The sequence below is a fragment of the Hypanus sabinus genome, chromosome 20 (assembly GCF_030144855.1).
Source record: "Hypanus sabinus isolate sHypSab1 chromosome 20, sHypSab1.hap1, whole genome shotgun sequence".
Classification (NCBI taxonomy): Eukaryota; Metazoa; Chordata; class Chondrichthyes; order Myliobatiformes; family Dasyatidae; genus Hypanus; species Hypanus sabinus.
Genome location: NC_082725.1, coordinates 72,403,873 through 72,424,741, shown reverse-complemented (window position 1 = coordinate 72,424,741; position 20,869 = coordinate 72,403,873).

Below are 20,869 nucleotides of genomic sequence, written 5' to 3'. Positions count from 1 at the left end.
TATCCGGTATAGACCACCCCCTTTCACCCAGACAGACCTGGACCATATCCTGTACAGACCACCCCCTTTCACCCAGACAGACCTGGACCATATCCGGTATAGACCACCCCCTGTCACCCAGACAGACCTGGACCATATCCTGTACAGACCACCCCCTTTCACCCAGACAGACCTAAGCTGGACCATATCCAGTATAGACCGCCCCCTTTCACCCAGACAGACCTGGACCATATCCAGTATAGACCACCCCCTTTCACCCAGACAGACCTGGACCATATCCGGTATAGACCACCCCCTTTCACCCAGACAGACCTGGCCAATATTCAGTATAGACCACCCCCTTTCACCCAGACAGACCTGGACCATATCCGGTATAGACCACCCCCTTTCACCCAGACAGACCTGGACCATATCCAGTACAGACCACCCCCTTGCACCCAGACAGACCTGGACCATATCCAGTATAGACCACGCCCTTTCACCCAGACAGACCTGGACCATATCCGGTACAGACCACCCCCTTTCACCCAGACAGACCTGCACCATATCCGGTATAGACCACCCCCTTTCACCCAGACAGACCTGGACCATATCCGGTATAGACCACCCCCTTACACCCAGACAGACCTGGACCATATCCGGTATAGACCACCCCCTTTCACCCAGACAGACCTGGACCATATCCTGTACAGATCACCCCCTTTCACCCAGACAGACCTAACCTGGACCATATCCAGTATAGACCACCCCCTTTCACCCAGACAGACCTGGCCAATATACAGTACAGACCACCCCCTTTCACCCAGACAGACCTGGACCATATCCGGTATAGACCACCCCTTTTCACCCAGACAGACCTGGCCAATATACAGTACAGACCACCCCCTTTCACCCAGACAGACCTGGACCATATCCGGTATAGACCACCCCCTTTCACCCAGACAGACCTGGACCATATCCAGTACAGACCACCCCCTTTCACCCAGACAGACCTGGACCATATCCAGTACAGACCACCCCCTTTCACCCAGACAGACCTGGACCATATCCAGTATAGACCACGCCCTTTCACCCAGACAGACCTGGACCATATCCGGTATAGACCACCCCCTTTCACCCAGACAGACCTGGACCATATCCGGTATAGACCACCCCCTTTCACCCAGACAGACCTGGACCATATCCGGTGTAGACCACCCCCTTTCACCCAGACATACCTGGACCATATCCGGTATAGACCACCCCCTTTCACCCAGACAGACCTGGACCATATCCTGTACAGACCACCCCCTTTCACCCAGACAGACCTAACCTGGACCATATCCAGTATAGACCACCCCCTTTCACCCAGACAGACCTGGCCAATATACAGTACAGACCACCCCCTTTCACCCAGACAGACCTGGACCATATCCGGTATAGACCACCCCTTTTCACCCAGACAGACCTGGCCAATATTCAGTATAGACCACCCCCTTTCACCCAGACAGACCTGGACCATATCCAGTATAGACCACCCCCTTTCACCCAGACAGACCTGGACCATATCCTGTACAGACCACCCCCTTTCACCCAGACAGACCTAACCTGGACCATATCCAGTATAGACCACCCCCTTTCACCCAGACAGACCTGGCCAATATACAGTACAGACCACCCCCTTTCACCCAGACAGACCTGGACCATATCCGGTATAGACCACCCCCTTTCACCCAGACAGACCTGGACCATATCCGGTATAGACCACCCCCTTTCACCCAGACAGACCTGGACCATATCCGGTAGAGACCACCCCCTTTCACCCAGACAGACCTGGACCATATCCGGTATAGACCACCCCCTTTCACCCAGACAGACCTAGACCATATCCGGTATAGACCACCCCCTTTCACCCAGACAGACCTGGACCATATCCGGTATAGACCACCCCTTTTCACCCAGACAGACCTGGCCAATATTCAGTATAGACCACCCCCTTTCACCCAGACAGACCTGGACCATATCCAGTATAGACCACCCCCTTTCACCCAGACAGACCTGGACCATATCCTGTACAGACCACCCCCTTTCACCCAGACAGACCTAACCTGGACCATATCCAGTATAGACCACCCCCTTTCACCCAGACAGACCTGGCCAATATACAGTACAGACCACCCCCTTTCACCCAGACAGACCTGGACCATATCCGGTATAGACCACTCCCTTTCACCCAGACAGACCTGGACCATATCCGGTATAGACCACCCCCTTTCACCCAGACAGACCTGGACCATATCCGGTAGAGACCACCCCCTTTCACCCAGACAGACCTGGACCATATCCGGTATAGACCACCCCCTTTCACCCAGACAGACCTAGACCATATCCGGTATAGACCACCCCCTTTCACCCAGACAGACCTGGACCATATCCGGTATAGACCACCCCATTTCACCCAGACAGACCTGGACCATATCCGGTATAGACCACCCCCTTTCACCCAGACAGACCTAGACCATATCCGGTATAGACCACCCCCTTTCACCCAGACAGACCTGGACCATATCCGGTATAGACCACCCCCTTTCACCCAGACAGACCTGGACCATATTCAGTATAGACCACCCCCTTTCACCCAGACAGACCTGGACCATATGCAGTATAGACCACCCCCTTTCACCCAGACAGACCTGGACCATATTCAGTATAGACCACACCTTTTCAGCCAGACAGACGTGGACCATATCCGGAATAGTCCACCCACTTTCACCCAGACAGACCTGCACTATATCTGGTATAGACCACCCCCTTTCAGCCAGACAGACGTGGACCATATCCGGTAGAGTCCACCCACTTTCACCCAGACAGACCTGCACTATATCTGGTATAGACCACCCCCTTTCACCCAGACAGACCTGGACCATATCCAGTATAGACCACCCCCTTTCACCCAGACAGACCTGGACCATATCCGGTATAGACCACCCCCTTTCACCCAGACAGACCTAGACCATATCCAGTATAGACCACCCCCTTTCACCCAGACAGACCTGGACCATATACGGTATAGACCACCCCCTTTCACCCAGACAGACCTGGACCATATTCGGTATAGACCATCCCCTTTCACCCAGACAGACCTGGACCATATCCAGTATAGACCACCCCCTTTCACCCAGACAGACCTGGACCATATCCGGTATAGACCACCCCCTTTCACCCAGACAGACCTGGACCATATCCGGTATAGACCACCCCCTTTCACCCAGACAGACCTGGACCATATCCGGTATGGTCCAACCCCTTTCACAGAGACAGACCTGGACCATATCCGGTATAGTCCACCCACTTTCACCCAGACAGACCTGCACTATATCTGGTATAGACCACCCCCTTTCACCCAGACAGACCTGGACCATATTCAGTATAAAGCACACCGTTTCACCCAGACAGACCTAGACCATATCAAGTATAGACCACCCCCTTTCACCCAGACAGACCTGGACCATATCCGGTATAGACCACCCCCTTTCACCCAGACAGACCTGGACCATATCCGGTATGGACCAACCCCTTTCACAGAGACAGACCTGGACCATATCCGGTATAGTCCACCCTCTTTCACCCAGACAGACCTGCACTATATATGGTATAGACCACCCCCTTTCACCCAGACAGACCTGGACCATATCCAGTATAGACCACCCCCTTTCACCCAGACAGACCTGGACCATATCCGGTATAGACCACCCCCTTTCACCCAGACAGACCTGGACCATATCCAGTATAGACCACCCCCTTTCACCCAGACAGACCTGGACCATATCCGGTATAGACCACCCCCTGTCACCCAGACAGACCTGGACCATATTCAGTATAGACCACCCCCTTTCACACAGACAGACCTGGACCATATGCGGTATAGACCACCCCCTTTCACCCAGACAGACCTGGACCATATCCGGTATGGACCAACCCCTTTCACAGAGACAGACCTGGACCATATCCGTTATAGTCCACCCACTTTCACCCAGACAGACCTGGACTATATCTGGTATAGACCACCCCCTTTCACCCAGACAGACCTGGACCATATGCGGTATAGACCACCCCCTTTCACCCAGACAGACCTGGACCATATCCGGTATGGACCAACCCTTTTCACAGAGACAGACCTGGACCATATCCGGTATAGTCCACCCACTTTCACCCAGACAGACCTGCACTATATCTGGTATAGACCACCCCCTTTCACCCAGACAGACCTGGACCATATCCAGTATAGACCACCCCCTTTCACCCAGACAGACCTGGACCATATCCGGTATAGACCACTCCCTTTCACCCAGACAGACCTGGACCATATCCAGTATAGACCACCCCCTTTCACCCAGACAGACCTGGACCATATCCGGTATAGACCAGCCCCTTTCACCCAGACAGACATGGACCATATCCGGTATAGACCACCCCCTTTCACCCAGAAAGACCTGGACTATATCCGGTATAGACCACCCCCTTTCACCCAGACAGACCCAGACCATATCCGGTATAGACCACCCCGTTTTACCCAGACAGACCCAGACCATATCCGGTATAGACCACCCCCTTTCACCCAGACAGACCCAGACCATATCCAGTATAGACCACCCTATAACCCAGACAGACCTGGCCAATATTAAGTACAGACCACCCACTTTCACCCAGACAGACCTGGACCATATCTGGTATAGACCACCGCCTTTCACCAAGACAGACCTGAACTATATCTGGTATAGACCACCCTATTTCACCCAGACAGACCTGGACCATATCCGGTATAAACCACCCCCTTTCACCCAGACAGACCTGGACCATATCCGGTATAGACCACCCCCTTTCACCCAGACAGACCTGGACCATATCCGGTATAGACCACCCCCATTCACCCAGACAGACCTGGACCATATCCTGTATAGACCACCCCCTTCCACCCAGACAGACCTGGACCATATCCGGTATAGACCACTCCCTTTCACCCAGACAGACCTGGACCATATCCAGTATAGACCACCCCCTTTCACCCAGACAGACCTGGACCATATCCGGTATAGACCACCCCCTTTCACCCAGACAGACCTGGACCATATCCGGTATGGACCAACCCTTTTCACAGAGACAGACCTGGACCATATCCGGTATAGTCCACCCACTTTCACCCAGACAGACCTGCACTCTATCTGGTATAGACCACCCCCTTTCACCCAGACAGACCTGGACCATATCCAGTATAGACCACCCCCTTTCACCCAGACAGACCTGGACCATATCCGGTATAGACCACTCCCTTTCACCCAGACAGACCTGGACCATATCCAGTATAGACCACCCCCTTTCACCCAGACAGACCTGGACCATATCCGGTATAGACCACCCCCTTTCACCCGGACAGACATGGACCATATCCGGTATAGACCACCCGCTTTCACCCAGAAAGACCTGGACTATATCCGGTATAGACCACCCCCTTTCACCCAGACAGACCCAGACCATATCCGGTATAGACCACCCCGTTTTACCCAGACAGACCCAGACCATATCCGGTATAGACCACCCCCTTTCACCCAGACAGACCCAGACCATATCCAGTATAGACCACCCTATAACCCAGACAGACCTGGCCAATATTCAGTACAGACCACCCACTTTCACCCAGACAGACCTGGACCATATCTGGTATAGACCACCGCCTTTCACCAAGACAGACCTGAACTATATCTGGTATAGACCACCCTATTTCACCCAGACAGACCTGGACCATATCCGGTATAAACCACCCCCTTTCACCCAGACAGACCTGGACCATATCCGGTATAGACCACCCCCTTTCACCCAGACAGACCTGGACGATATCCGGTATAGACCACCCCCATTCACCCAGACAGACCTGGACCATATCCTGTATAGACCACCCCCTTTCACCCAGACAGACCTGGACCATATCCGGTATAGACCACTCCCTTTCACCCAGACAGACCTGGACCATATCCAGTATAGACCACCCCCTTTCACCCAGACAGACCTGGACCATATCCGGTATAGACCACCCCCTTTCACCCAGACAGACATGGACCATATCCGGTATAGACCACCCCCTTTCACCCAGAAAGACCTGGACTATATCCGGTATAGACCACCCCCTTTCACCCAGACAGACCCAGACCATATCCGGTATAGACCACCCCCTTTTACCCAGACAGACCCAGACCATATCCGGTATAGACCACCCCCTTTCACCCAGACAGACCCAGACCATATCCACTATAGACCACCCTATAACCCAGACAGACCTGGCCAATATTCAGTACAGACCACCCACTTTCACCCAGACAGACCTGGACCATATCTGGTATAGACCACCGCCTTTCACCAAGACTGACCTGAACTATATCTGGTATAGACCACCCTATTTCACCCAGACAGACCTGGACCATATCCGGTATAAACCACCCCCTTTCACCCAGACAGACCTGGACCATATCCGGTATAGACCACCCCCTTTCACCCAGACAGACCTGGACCATATCCGGTATAGACCACCCCCTTTCACCCAGACAGACCTGGACCATATCCGGTATAGACCACCCCCTTTCACCCAGACAGACCTGGACCATATTCAGTATAGACCACCCCCTTTCACCCAGACAGACCTGGACCATATGCGGTATAGACCACCCCCTTTCACCCAGACAGACCTGGACCATATCCGGTATTGATCAACCCCTTTCACAGAGACAGACCTGGACCATATCCGGTATAGTCCACCCACTTTCACCCAGACAGACCTGCACTATATCTGGTATAGACCACCCCCTTTCACCCAGACAGACCTGGACCATATCCAGTATAGACCACCCCCTTTCACCCAGACAGACCTGGACCATATCCGGTATAGACCACCCCCTTTCACCCAGACAGACCTGGACCATATCCAGTATAGACCACCCCCTTTCACCCAGACAGACCTGGACCATATCCAGTATAGACCACCCCCTTTCACCCTGACAGACCTGGACCATATTCAGTATAGACCACACCCTTTCACCCAGTCAGACCTGGACCATATCCAGTATAGACCACCCCCTTTCACCCAGACAGACCCAGACTATATCCGGTATAGACCACCCCCTTTCACCCAGACAGACCCATACCATATCCGGTATAGACCACCCCCTGTCACCCAGACAGACCCAGACCATATCCAGTATAGACCACCCCCTTTCACCCAGACAGACCCATACCATATCCGGTATAGACCACCCCCTGTCACCCAGACAGACCCAGACCATATCCAGTATAGACCACCCCCTTTCACCCAGACAGACCCAGACCATTTCTGGTATAGACCACCCACTTTCACCCAGACAGACCTGGACCCTATCCGGTATATACCACCCCCTTTCACCCAGACAGACCTGGACCATATCCGGTATAGACCACCCCCCCTTCACCCAGACAGATCTGGACAATATCCGGTGTAAACCACCCCCTTTCACCCAGACATACCTGGACCATATACGGTATAGACCACCCCCTTTCACCCAGACAGACCTGGACCATATCCGGTAAAGAGCACCCCCTTTCACCCAGACAGACCCAGACCATATCGAGTATAGACCACCCTATAACCCAGACTGACCTGGCCAATATTCAGTACAGACCACCCACTTTCACCCAGACAGACCTGGACCATATCTGGTATAGACCACTGCCTTTCACCAAGACAGACCTGAACTATCTCTGGTATAGACCACCCTATTTCACCCAGACAGACCTGGACCATATCCGGTATAGACCACCCCCTTTCACCCAGACAGACCTAGACCATATCCAGTATAGACCACCCCCTTTCACCCAGACAGACCTGGACCATATCCGGTATAGACCACCCCCTTTCACCCAGACAGACCTGGACCATATTCAGTATAGACCACCCCCTTTCACCCAGAGAGACCTGGACCATATGCGGTATAGACCACCCCCTTTCACCCAGACAGACCTGGACCATATCCGGTATGGACCAACCCCTTTCACAGAGACAGACCTGGACCATATCCGGTATAGTCCACCCACTTTCACCCAGACAGACCTGCACTATATCTGGTATAGACCACCCCCTTTCACCCAGACAGACCTGGACCATATCCAGTATAGACCACCCCCTTTCACCCAGACAGACCTGGACCATATCCGGTATAGACCACCCCCTTTCACCCAGACAGACCTAGACCATATCCAGTATAGACCACCCCCTTTCACCCAGACAGACCTGGACCATATCCGGTATAGACCACCCCCTTTCACCCTGACAGACCTGGACCATATTCCGTATAGACCACACCCTTTCACCCAGTCAGACCTGGACCATATCCAGTATAGACCACCCCCTTTCACCCAGACAGACCTGGACCATATCCGGTATAGACCACCCCCTTTCACCCAGAAATACCTGGACTATATCCGGTATAGACCACCCCCATTCAACCAGACAGACCCATACCATATCCGGTATAGACCACCCCCTTTCACCCAGACAGACCCAGACCATATCCGGTATAGACCACCCACATTCACCCAGACAGACCTGGACCCTATCCGGTATAGACCACCCCCTTTCACCCAGACAGACCTGGACCATATCCGGTATAGACCACCCCCCCTTCACCCAGACAGATCTGGACAATATCCGGTATAGACGACCCCCTTTCACCCAGAGAGACCTGGACCGTATACGGTATAGACCACCCCCTTTCACCCAGACAGACCTGGACCATATCCGGTAAAGAGCACCCCCTTTCACCCAGACAGACCCAGACTATATCGAGTATAGACCACCCTATAACCCAGACAGACCTGGCCAATATTCAGTACAGACCACCCACTTTCACCCAGACAGACCTGGACCATATCCGGTATAGACCACCCCCTTTCACCCAGACAGACCTACACCATATCCAGTATAGACCACCCCCTTTCACCCAGACAGACCTGGACCATATCCGGTATAGACCACCCCCTTTCACCCAGACAGACCTGGACCATATTCAGTATAGACCACCCCCTTTCACCCAGACAGACCTGGACCATATCCGGTATGGACCAACCCCTTTCACAGAGACAGACCTGGACCATATCCGGTATAGTCCTCCCACTTTCACCCAGACAGACCTGCACTATATCTGGTATAGACCACCCCCTTTCACCCAGACAGACCTGGACCATATCCAGTATAGACCACCCCCTTTCACCCAGACAGACCTGGACCATATCCGGTATAGACCACCCCCTTTCACCCAGACAGACCTAGACCATATCCAGTAGAGACCACCGCCTTTCACCCAGACAGACCTGGACCATATCCGGTATAGACCACCCACTTTCACCCTGACAGACCTGGACCATATTCAGTATAGACCACACCCTTTCACCCAGTCAGACCTGGACCATATCCAGTATAGACCACCCCCTTTCACCCAGACAGACCCAGACCATATCCGGTATAGACCACCCCCTTTCACCCAGAAAGACCTGGACTATATCCGGTATAGACCACCCCCTTTCACCCAGACAGACCCATACCATATCCGGTATAGACCACCCCCTTTCACCCAGACAGACCCAGACCATATCCAGTATAGACCACCCCATTTCACCCAGACAGACCCAGACCATATCCGGTATAGACCACCCACTTTCACCCAGACAGACCTGGACCCTATCCGGTATAGACCTCCCCCTTTCACCCAGACAGACCTGGACCATATCCGGTATAGACCACCCCCCCTTCACCCAGACAGATCTGGACAATATCCGGTATAGACCACCCCCTTTCACCCAGACAGACCTGGACCATATACGGTATAGACCACCCCCTTTCACCCAGACAGACCTGGACCATATCCGGTAAAGAGCACCCCCTTTCACCCAGACAGACCCAGACCATATCCAGTATAGACCACCCTATAACCCAGACAGACCTGGCCAATATTCAGTACAGACCACCCACTTTCAGCCAGACAGACCTGGACCATATCTGGTATAGAACACCGCCTTTCACCAAGACAGACCTGAACTATCTCTGGTATAGACCACCCTATTTCACCCAGACAGACCTGGACCATATCCGGTATAGACCTCCCCCTTTCACCCAGACAGACCTGGACCATATCCGGTATAGACCACCCCCTTTCAGTCAGACAGACCTGGACCATATCCTGTATAGACCACCCCCTTTCGCCCAGACAGACCCATACCATATCCAGTCTAGACCAGCCCCTTTCACCCAGACAGACCCAGACCATATCCAGTATAGACCACCGCCTTTCACCCAGAGAGACCTGGGCCATATCCGGTATCGACGACCCCCTTTCACCCAGACAGACCTGGACCATATCCTGTATAGACCACCCCCTTTCACCCAGACAGACCTGGACCATATCCGGTTAAGACCACACCCTTTCACCCAGACAGACCTAGACCATATCCAGAATAGACCAGCCCCTTTCACCCAGACAGACCAGGACCATATCCAGTATAGACCACCCCCTTTCACCCAGACAGACCTGGACCCTATCCTGTACAGACCACCCCCTTTCACCCAGACAGACCTGGACCATATCCAGTATAGACCACCCCCTTTCACCCAGACAGACCTGGCCAATATACAGTACAGACCACCCCCTTTCACCCAGACAGACCTGGACCATATCCGGTATAGACCATCCCCTTTCACCCAGACAGACCTGGACCATATCCTGTATAGACCACCCCCTTTCACCCAGACAGACCTGGACCATATCCGGTATGGACCACCCCCTTTCACCCAGACAGACCTAGAGCATATCCAGTATAGACCACCCCCTTTCACCCAGACAGACCTGGACCATATCCGGTATAGACCACCCCCTTTCACCCAGACAGACCTGGACAATATTCAGTATAGACCACCCCCTTTCACCCAGACAGACCTGGACCATATGCGGTATAGACCATCCCCTTTCACCCAGACAGACCTGGACCATATCCGGTATGGACCAACCCCTTTCACAGAGACAGACCTGGGCCATATCCGTTATAGTCCACCCACTTTCACCCAGACAGACCTGGACCATATCTGGTATACACCACCCCCTTTCACCCAGACAGACCTGGACCATATCCGGCATAGTCCACCCACTTTCACCCAGACAGACCTGGACCATATCCGGTATAGACCACCCCCTTTCACCCAGACAGACCTGGACTCTATCCGGTATAGACCACCCCCTTTCACACAGAAAGACCTGGACTATATCCGGTATAGACCACCCCCTTTCACCCAGAAAGACCTGGACTATATCCGGTATAGACCACCCCCTTTCACCCAGACAGACCCAGACCATATCCGGTATCAACCAGCCCCTTTCACCCAGACAGACCCAGACCATATCCGGTATAGACCACCCCCTTTCACCCAGAAAGACCTGGACTATATCCGGTATAGACCACCCCCTTTCACCCAGACAGACCCAGACCATATCCGGTATAGACCACCCCCTTTCACCCAGACAGACCCAGACCATATCCAGTATAGACCTCCCCCTTTCACCCAGACAGACCCAGACCATATCCGGTATAAACCACCCCCTTTCACCCAGACAGACCCGGACCCTATCCGGTATAGACCACCCCCTTTCACCCAGACAGACCTGGACCATATCCGGTATAGACCACCCCCCCTTCACCCAGACAGATCTGGACAATATCCGGTATAGACCACCCCCTTTCACCCAGACAGACCTGGACCATATACGGTATAGACCACCCCCTTTAACGCAGACAGACCTGGACCATATCCGGTATAGACCACCCCCTTTCACCCAGACAGACCTGGACCCTATCCGGTATAGACCACCCCCTTTCACCCAGACAGACCTGGACCATATCCGGTATAGACCACCCCCCCTTCACCCAGACAGATCTGGACAATATCCGGTATAGACCACCCCCTTTCACCCAGACAGACCTGGACCATATACGGTATAGACCACCCCCTTTAACGCAGACAGACCTGGACCATATCCTGTATAGACCACCCCCTTTCGCCCAGACAGACCCATACCATATCCAGTCTAGACCAGCCCCTTTCACCCAGGCAGACCCAGACCATATCCAGTATAGACCACCCCCTTTCACCCAGAGAGACCTGGACCATATCCGGTATCGACGTCCCCCTTTCACCCAGACAGACCTGGACCATATCCTGTATAGACCACCCCCTTTCACCCAGACAGACCTGGACCATATCCGGTTAAGACCACACCCTTTCACCCTGACAGACCTAGACCATATCCAGAATAGACCAGCCCCTTTCACCCAGACAGACCAGGACCATATCCAGTATAGACCACCCCCTTTCACCCAGACAGACCTGGACCATATCCTGTACAGACCACCCCCTTTCACCCAGACAGACCTGGAACATATCCAGTATAGACCACCTCCATTCACCCAGACAGACCTGGCCAATATACAGTACAGACCACCCCCTTTCACCCAGACAGACCTGGACCATATCCTGAATAGACCACCCCCTTTCACCCAGACAGTCCTGGACCATATCCTGTATAGACCACCCCCTTTCGCCCAGACAGACCCATACCATATCCAGTCTAGACCAGCCCCTTTCACCCAGACAGACCCAGACCATATCCAGTATAGACCACCCCCTTTCACCCAGAGAGACCTGGACCATATCCGGTATCGACGACCCCCTTTCACCCAGACAGACCTGGACCATATCCTGTATAGACCACCCCCTTTCACCCAGACAGACCTGGACCATATCCGGTTAAGACCACACCCTTTCACCCAGACAGATCTAGACCATGTCCAGAATAGACCAGCCCCTTTCACCCAGACAGACCAGGACCATATCCAGTATAGACCACCCCCTTTCACCCAGACAGACCTGGACCATATCCTGTACAGACCACCCCCTTTCACCCAGACAGACCTGGACCATATCCAGTATAGACCACCTCCTTTCACCCAGACAGACCTGGCCAATATACTGTACAGACCACCCCCTTTCACCCAGACAGACCTGGACCATATCCGGTATAGACCACCCCCTTTCACCCAGACAGACCTGGACCATATCCTGTATAGACCACCCCCTTTCACCCAGACAGACCTGGACCATATCCGGTATAGACCACCCCCTTTCAACCAGACAGACCTGGACCATATCCGGTATAGACCACCCCCTTTCACCCAGACACACCTGGACCATATCCGGTATAGACCACCCCCTTTCACCCAGACAAACCTGGTCCATATCCGGTATAGACCACCCCCTTTCACCCAGACAGACCTGGACCATATCCAGTATAGACCACCTCCTTTCACCCAGACAGACCTGGCCAATATACTGTACAGACCACCCCCTTTCACCCAGACAGACCTGGAGCATATCCGGTATAGACCACCCCCTTTCACCCAGACAGACCTGGACCATATCCTGTACAGACCACCCCCTTTCACCCAGACAGACCTGGACCATATCCAGTATAGACCACCCCCTTTCACCCAGACAGACCCAGACCATATCCGGTATCGACCAGCCCCTTTCACCCAGACAGACCCAGACCATATCCGGTATAGACCACCCCCTTTCACCCAGAAAGACCTGGACTATATCCGGTATAGACCACCCCCTTTCACCCAGACAGACCCAGACCATATCCGGTATAGACCACCCCCTTTCACCCAGACAGACCCAGACCATATCCGGTATAGACCACCCCCTTTCACCCAGACAGACCTGGACCCTATCCGATATAGACCACCCCCTTTCACCCAGACAGACCTGGACCATATCCGGTATGGACCAACCCCTTTCACCCAGACATACCCAGACAATATCCAGTATAGACCACCCTATAACCCAGACAGACCTGGCCAATATTCAGTACAGACTACCCACTTTCACTCAGACAGACCTGGACCATATCTGGTATAGACCATCGCCTTTCACCAAGACAGACCTGAACTATCTCTGGTATAGACCACCCTATTTCACCCAGACAGACCTGGACCATATCCGGTATAGACCACCCCCTTTCACCCAGACAGACCTGGACCATATCCGGTATAGACCTTCACCTTTCACCCAGACAGACCTGGACCATATCCGGTATAGACCACCCCCTTTCACCCAGACAGACCTGGACCATATCCTGTATAGACCACCCCCTTTCGCCCAGACAGACCTGGACTATATCCGGTATAGACCACCCCCTTTCACCCAGAAAGACCTGGACTATATCCGGTATAGACCACCCCCTTTCACCCAGACAGACCCAGACCATATCCAGTATAGACCACCCCCTTTCACCCAGACAGACCCAGACCATATCCGGTATAGACCACCCCCTTTCACCCAGACAGACCTGGACCCTATCCGGTATAGACCACCCCCTTTCACCCAGACAGACCTGGACCATATCCGGTATAGACCACCCCCTTTCACCCAGACAGACCTGGACCATATGCGGTATATACCACCCCCTTTCACCCAGACAGACCCAGACCATATCCGGTATAGACCACCCCCTTTCACCCAGACAGACCCAGACCATATCCAGTATAGACCACCCCCTTTCACCCAGACAGACCCAGACCATATCCGGTATAGACCACCCCCTTTCACCCAGACAGACCTGGACCCTATCCGGTATAGACCACCCCCTTTCACCCAGACAGACCTGGACCATATCCGGTATAGACCACCCCCTTTCACCCAGACAGACCTGGACCATATGCGGTATAGACCACCCCCTTTCACCCAGACAGACCTGGACCATATCCGGTATGGACCAACCCCTTTCACCCAGACAGACCCAGACCATATCCAGTATAGACCACCCTATAACCCAGACAGACCTGGCCAATATTCAGTACAGACGACCCACTTTCACCCAGACAGACCTGGACCATATCTGGTATAGACCACCGCCTTTCACCAACACAGACCTGAACTATCTCTGGTATAGACCACCCTATTTCACCCAGACAGACCTGGACCATATCCGGTATAGACCACCCCCTTTCACCCAGACAGACCTGGACCATATCCGGTATAGACCTCCCCCTTTCACCCAGACAGACCTGGACCATATCCGGTATAGACCACCCCCTTTCACCCAGTCAGACCTGGACCATATCCAGTATAGACCACCCCCTTTCACCCAGACAGACCCAGACCATATCCGGTATAGACCACCCCCTTTCACCCAGAAAGACATGGACTATATCCGGTATAGACCACCCCCTTTCACCCAGACAGACCCATACCATATCCGGTATAGACCACCCCCTTTCACCCAGACAGACCTGGACCATATCCGGTATAGACCTCCCCCTTTCACCCAGACAGACCTGGACCATATCCGGTATAGACCACCCCCTTTCACCCAGTCAGACCTGGACCATATCCAGTATAGACCACCCCCTTTCACCCAGACAGACCCAGACCATATCCGGTATAGACCACCCCCTTTCACCCAGAAAGACCTGGACTATATCCGGTATAGACCACCCCCTTTCACCCAGACAGACCCATACCATATCCGGTATAGACCACCCCCTTTCACCCAGACAGACCCAGACCATATCCAGTATAGACCACCCCCTTTCACCCAGACAGACCCAGACCATATCCGGTATAGACCACCCACTTTCACCCAGACAGACCTAGACCCTATCCGGTATAGACCACCCCCCCTTCAGCCAGACAGATCTGGACAATATCCGGTATAGACCACCCCCTTTCACCCAGACAGACCTGGACCATATACGGTATAGACCACCCCCTTTCACCCAGACAGACCTGGACCATATCCGGTAAAGAGCACCCCCTTCCACCCAGACAGACCCAGACCATATCCAGTATAGACCACCCTATAACCCAGACAGACCTGGCCAATATTCAGTACAGACTACCCACTTTCACTCAGACAGACCTGGACCATATCTGGTATAGACCATCGCCTTTCACCAAGAGAGACCTGAACTATCTCTGGTATAGACCACCCTATTTCACCCAGACAGACCTGGACCATATCCGGTATAGACCACCCCCTTTCACCCAGACAGACCTGGACCATATCCGGTATAGACCTTCACCTTTCACCCAGACAGACCTGGACCATATCCGGTATAGACCACCCCCTTTCACCCAGTCAGACCTGGACCATATCCGGTATAGACCACCCCCTTTCAGCCAGACAGACCTGGACCATATCCTGTATAGACCATCCCCTGTCACCCAGACAGACCCATACCATATCCAGTCTAGTCCAGCGCCTTTCACCTAGAGAGACCTGGGCCATATCCGGTATCGATGACCCCCTTTCACCCAGACAGCCCTGGACCATATCCTGTATAGACCACCCCCTTTCACCCAGACAGACCTGGACCATATCCGGTTAAGACCACACCCTTTCACCCAGACAGACCTAGACGATATCCAGAATAGACCAGCCCCTTTCACCCAGACAGACCAGGACCATATCCAGTATAGTCCACCCCCTTTCACCCAGACAGACCTGGACCATATCCTGTACAGACCACCCCCTTTCACCCAGACAGACCTGGACCATATCCAGTATAGACCACCCCCTTTCACCCAGACAGACCTGGCCAATATACAGTACAGACCACCCCCTTTCACCCAGACAGACCTGGACCATATCCGGTATAGACCATCCCCTTTCACCCAGACAGACCTGGACCATATCCAGTATAGACCACCCTATAACCCAGACAGACCTGGCCAATATTCAGTACAGACGACCCACTTTCACCCAGACAGACCTGGACCATATCCGGTATAGACCACCCCCTTTCACCCAGTCAGACCTGGACTATATCCGGTATAGACCACCCCCTTTCACCAAGAAAGACCTGGACTATATCCGGTATAGACCACCCCCTTTCACCCAGACAGACCCAGACCATATCCGGTATCGACCAGCCCCTTTCACCCAGACAGACCCAGACCTTATCCGGTATAGACCACCCCCTTTCACCCAGAAAGACCTGGACTATATCCGGTATAGACCACCCCCTTTCACCCAGACAGACCCAGACCATATCCGGTATAGACCACCCCCTTTCACCCAGACAGACCCAGACCATATCCAGTATAGACCACCCCCTTTCACCCAGACAGACCCAGACCATATCCGGTATAGACCACCCCCTTTCACCCAGACAGACCTGGACCCTATCCGATATAGACCACCCCCTTTCACCCAGACAGACCTGGACCATATCCGGTATAGACCACCCCCTTTCACCCAGACAGACCTGGACCATATCCGGTATGGACCAACCCCTTTCACCCAGACATACCCAGACCATATCCAGTATCGACCACCCTATAACCCAGACAGACCTGGCCAATATTCAGTACAGACTATCCACTTTCACTCAGACAGACCTGGACCATATCTGGTATAGACCATCGCCTTTCACCAAGACAGACCTGAACTATCTCTGGTATAGACCACCCTATTTCACCCAGACAGACCTGGACCATATCCGGTATAGACTACCCCCTTTCACCCAGACAGACCTGGACCATATCCGGTATAGACCTTCACCTTTCACCCAGACAGACCTGGACCATATCCGGTATAGACCACCCCCTTTCACCCAGACAGACCTGAACCATATCCTGTATAGACCACCCCCTTTCGCTCAGACAGACCTGGACTATATCCGGTATAGACCACCCCCTTTCACCCAGACAGACCCAGACCATATCCGGTATAGACCACCCCCTTTCACCCAGACAGACCTGGACCCTATCTGGTATAGACCACCCCCTTTCACCCAGACAGACCTGGACCATATCCGGTATAGACCACCCCCTTTCACCCAGACAGACCTGGACCATATGCGGTATAGACCACCCCCTTTCACCCAGACAGACCTGGACCATATCCGGTATGGACCAACCCCTTTCACCCAGACAGACCCAGACCATATCCAGTATAGACCACCCTATAACCCAGACAGACCTGGCCAATATTCAGTACAGACGACCCACTTTCACCCAGACAGACCTGGACCATATCTGGTATAGACCACCGCCTTTCACCAACACAGACCTGAACTATCTCTGGTATAGACAACCCCCTTTCACCCAGACAGACCTGGACCATATCCGGTATAGACCTCCCCCTTTCACCCAGACAGACCTGGACCATATCCGGTATAGACCACCCCCTTTCACCCAGTCAGACCTGGACCATATCCAGTATAGACCACCCCCTTTCACCCAGACAGACCCAGACCATATCCGGTATAGACCACCCCCTTTCACCCAGAAAGACCTGGACTATATCCGGTATAGACCACCCCCTTTCACCCAGACAGACCCATACCATATCCGGTATAGACCACCCCCTTTCACCCAGACAGTCCCAGACCATATCCAGTATAGACCACCCCCTTTCACCCAGACAGACCCAGACCATATCCGGTATAGACCACCCACTTTCACCCAGACAGACCTAGACCCTATCCGGTATAGACCACCCCCCCTTCAGCCAGACAGATCTGGACAATATCCGGTATAGACCACCCCCTTTCACCCAGACAGACCTGGACCATATACGGTATAGACCACCCCCTTTCACCCAGACAGACCTGGACTATATCCGGTATAGACCACCCCCTTTCACCCAGAAAGACCTGGACTATATCCGGTATAGACCACCCCCTTTCACCCAGATATACCTGGACAATATCCGGTATAGACCACCCCCTTTCACCCAGACAGACCCAGACCATATCCGGTATCGACCAGCCCCTTTCACCCAGACAGACCCAGACCATATCCGGTATAGACTACCCCCTTTCACCCAGAAAGACCTGGACTATATCCGGTATAGACCACCCCCTTTCACCCAAACAGACCCAGACCATATCCGGTATAGACCACCCCCTTTCACCCAGACAGACCCAGACCATATCCAGTATAGACCACCCCCTTTCACCCAGACAGACCCAGACCATATTCGGTATAGACCACCCCCTTTCACCCAGACAGACCTGGACCCTATCCGGTATAGACCACCCCCTTTCACCCAGACAGACCTGGACCATATCCGGTATAGACCACCCCCTTTCACCCAGACAGACCTGGACCATATGCGGTATAGACCACCCCCTTTCACCCAGACAGACCTGGACCATATCCGGTATGGACCAACCCCTTTCACCCAGACAGACCCAGACCATATCCAGTATAGACCACCCTATAACCCAGACAGACCTGGCCAATATTCAGTACAGACGACCCACTTTCACCCAGACAGACCTGGACCATATCTGGTATAGACCACCCCCTTTCACCAACACAGACCTGAACTATCTCTGGTATAGACCACCCTATTTCACCCAGACAGACCTGGACCATATCCGGTATAGACCACCCCCTTTCACCCAGACAGACCTGGACCATATCCGGTATAGACCTCCCCCTTTCACCCAGACAGACCTGGACCATATCCGGTATAGACCACCCCCTTTCACCCAGTCAGACCTGGACCATATCCAGTATAGACCACCCCCTTTCACCCAGACAGACCCAGACCATATCCGGTATAGACCACCCCCTTTCACCCAGAAAGACCTGGACTATATCCGGTATAGACCACCCCCTTTCACCCAGACAGACCCATACCATATCCGGTATAGACCACCCCCTTTCACCCAGACAGACCCAGACCATATCCAGTATAGACCACCCCCTTTCACCCAGACAGACCCAGACCATATCCGGTATAGACCACCCACTTTCACCCAGACAGACCTAGACCCTATCCGGTATAGACCACCCCCCCTTCAGCCAGACAGATCTGGACAATATCCGGTATAGACCACCCCCTTTCACCCAGACAGACCTGGACCATATACGGTATAGACCACCCCCTTTCACCCAGACAGACCTGGACCATATCCGGTAAAGAGCACCCCCTTCCACCCAGACAGACCCAGACCATATCCAGTATAGACCACCCTATAACCCAGACAGACCTGGCCAATATTCAGTACAGACCATCCACTTCCACCCAGACAGACCTGGACCATATCTGGTATAGACCACCGCCTTTCACCAAGACAGACCTGAACTATCTCTGGTATAGACCACCCTATTTCACCCAGACAGACCTGGACCATATCCGGTATAGACCTCCCCTTTCACCCAGTCAGACCTGGACCATATCCGGTATAGACCACCCCCTTTCAGCCAGACAGACCTGGACCATATCCTGTATAGACCATCCCCTGTCACCCAGACAGACCCATACCATATCCAGTCTAGACCACCGCCTTTCACCTAGAGAGACCTGGGCCATATCCGGTATCGATGACCCCCTTTCACCCAGACAGACCTGGACCATATCCTGTATAGACCACCCCCTTTCACCCAGACAGACCTGGACCATATCCGGTTAAGACCACACCCTTTCACCCAGACAGACCTAGACGATATCCAGAATAGACCAGCCCCTTTCACCCAGACAGACCCGGACCATATCCAGTATAGACCACCCCTTTCACCCAGACAGACCTGGACCATATCCTGTACAGACCACCCCCTTTCACCCAGACAGACTTGGACCATATCCAGTATAGACCACCCCCTTTCACCCAGACAGACCTGGCCAATATACAGTACAGACCACCCCCTTTCACCCAGACAGACCTGGACCATATCCGGTATAGACCATCCCCTTTCACCCAGACAGACCTGGGCCATATCCTGTATAGACCACCCCCTTTCACCCAG